Here is a 2993-nt window from a genome sequence, read left to right as displayed (position 1 = left end):
TGGTTCTTCTTTTTTATTTATTTAGTGGATTACTTTGTTTTCTACTATTGATTCATGCTTGCATGAATTATTTTTTCTTGATATGTTGCTAAATTCTATTGTCTAGGATTTTGTTGAGAATTATTACATCTGTGTTCATGAGGGATATTGGTCTATAATTTTCTTTCTTATGATGTTCTCCCCTGGTTTTGTATGGGGATTATATTAGCTTCAAAAAAATGTATGAGGATGTTTTTCATCCTTTTTTATAGTCTGGAATAGTTTCAGTACAATTGGTGGCATCTATTCTCTGAATGTTTCACCAGTAAAGCCATCTGGACCTGGGCTTTTTTTGGTTGGGAGTTTTCTTGATGGCCTGATTAATTTTTTCTTTTATTACAAGTTTATTCAAGTTTCTACTTTCACACTGTGAAAATTTAGGTAAGTTCTATGGGCAAAATATTGACTGATGCAGAAAGCCTCAGAAGATGGAAAAAATACACAGAGTCACTGTACCAAAAAGAAATGGTTGATATTCAACCATTTCAGTAGGTAGCATATGATCCAGAGCCCATGGTGCTGAAAGAAGAAGTCCAAGTTGCACTGAAGGCATTGACAAATAACAAGGCTCTGGGAATTGATGGAATGTAAATTGAATATTTCAGCAAATTGATGCCAAGAAATTTGGAGGACAACTATTGGCCAACTGATTGGTAGAGATTCATTTTTGTGCCCATTCTGGAGAGAGGTGTTCCAACAGAATGTAGAAACCATCTGACAATATCATTAATATAACATGCCAGGTAAAATTTTACTAAAGAAACTTCAAAAACAACTGCAACAATACATTGACAGGGAATTGCCAGAGGTTTAAGCAGATTTAGATGAGGATATGGAATGAGAGTTGCCCCTCAATGTAAAGAAAACAAAAATCCTCACCACTGAACCAATAAATAACATCATGACAAATGGAAAAAAAGATAGAAGCTGTCAAAGACTTCATTTTGCTTGGATCCACAATCAACACTCATAGAAGCCACCATTAAGAAATCAAATGACATATTGCATTAGGCAAACGTACTGCACTAGACCTTTTTAAAGTATTCAAGAGCAAATATGTCAATTTGAGGACTAAGGTGTGTCTGACCCAAGCCATGGTATTTCCAATAACCTCATATGTGTGTGAAAGTTGGACAATGAATAAGAAAGATCATAGAAGAATTGATGTGTTTGAGTTATGGTGTTGAAGGAGCATATTAAAAGTACTATAGACTGCCAGAAGAGCAAATAAATCTGTGTTGGAAGAAGTACAGCCAGAATGATCCTTAGAAGCTAGGATGGCATACTTTGGACATAATGTCATGAGGGACCAGTCCCTGGAAAAGGACTTGATAAAGTGGAGGGTCAACGAAAAAGAGGAAGACACCAATGAGATGAATTGGTACAATGGCAGCATCAGCAATGGACTGAAGCATAACAATGATTGTGCAGTTGGCATTGGGCAGGGAAGTGTTTCATTCTTTTGTACATAAGGTTGCTATGAGTTGAAACCAACTCAGCAGCACCTAACAAAAACAACAACCATAGAAATAATGCCAGAGATAGCATGATAGAATTTTGGGAAACCTATGATTAAATCATTTAGATATCTTTTTCAACAACACAAATAGTGACTATACATATGGACCATGCTGGGTGGAACACACAGGAAGAAAATCAACTACATCTGTGGAAAGAGAAGCTCAATATCATCAGTCAGAATAAGGTCAGGGGCCAACTGCAGAACAGATCTTTTGCTCTTAAGCAAGTTTGAGTTGAAGCTGAACCTCAGAAAACAAATTCACGAGAGCCAAATATTGACCTTTAGTATATCCTACCTGAAACTGGAGACCATCTCACGAATAGACTTGATTCACTGAATACTAATAAACAAATACCAGACAAGTTTTGGGATAATATCAAGGACATCATGCATGAAGAAAGCAAAAACTCATTTAAAAACAGTAAAGAAATAAAAGACAAAATTGGATGTCAGAAGAGACTATGAAACTTGCTCTTGAGTAATTAAAGTAATGGGTGAAGTAAAAGAACTGAGCAGAAGATATCAAAGGACATCTAGGGAAGATGAAGTATTATGAGCTGTACAAAGACTTAGAGTTAGAAAACCAAAAGGTAAAAACTTGCTGAGAATTTCTCAGGCTGAAATATCTGAAGAAGAAATTCAAGTCTCAAATTCTATCACTGAAGTGTAAAATTTTGACTGTGTGGTTAGTTCTTCTTCAAGGGGACCTGACCTTCCCTTCTTTTAAAGACTCGTAGATCTGTAAACTGTTTCAAGTCTGAGAATTGATTGAGAGACTGTGACTCTCTATTCCAGACATTCTAGTTAGACTACTGTTCACTTGACCTTGAATTCAACTGCATGTACATATCAAGTAAATATTTAGTAGGTTTCCCATCTATTTTACTCCTGATGACACCCTACCTACGTTGCCAACATCATAAATCCACATGAGTCAAACTATTCTGATTACTGCTTTGACTCTGCTGTCTATTATAGTAACTACACCCACCTTGTGTTTGTTGATTAAGTGCTGCCAGTTGGCTTATACCACCATGGTTTAAGGTCTATTGTACTTATGTATCTTAATTCAATTAGAGTGGTTTCCACTGTTAAATCTGGCATATAAAATAACAATCACAGCAGTTTTCAAGGGTGCTGGTGCTCCCTTAACAAGTTTGTTCCTCACTGTTATGGTAAAAGGTGAGTCCTTTGGGCACTCCATGTGTGGGTCTTTGGGTCTATCCTGATAAATTCACTCTAACATGCCAATTTCTCAAAGCTTTTGGATTCCTTTCTGTCAGGGACCTGCCTCGGCAGGGGAGTTTGGTTCACGAAGTAGGGAGATCTGGCAGCAACTGAGACAGAAAAAGAGTACACACAAAGATGCAACGAGAGAGACAAAGAGACACCCCGAAACTAGAGTGGATGCAAAACTGGCGGGCAGACCCTG

General features: G+C 37.2%; 1 pseudogene; it reads left to right on the top strand.

Moving 5' to 3' along the window:
- The window catches only part of LOC102812506, a 137174-nt pseudogene that overhangs the window by 23931 nt on the left and 110250 nt on the right, over positions 1 to 2993 (top strand).

Source organism: Chrysochloris asiatica, unplaced genomic scaffold (assembly GCF_000296735.1).
Source record: "Chrysochloris asiatica unplaced genomic scaffold, ChrAsi1.0 scaffold00369, whole genome shotgun sequence".
Classification (NCBI taxonomy): Eukaryota; Metazoa; Chordata; class Mammalia; order Afrosoricida; family Chrysochloridae; genus Chrysochloris; species Chrysochloris asiatica.
The sequence above is the reverse complement of the archived record's forward strand: the minus strand, read 5'-3'. Positions and strand labels throughout refer to the sequence as shown.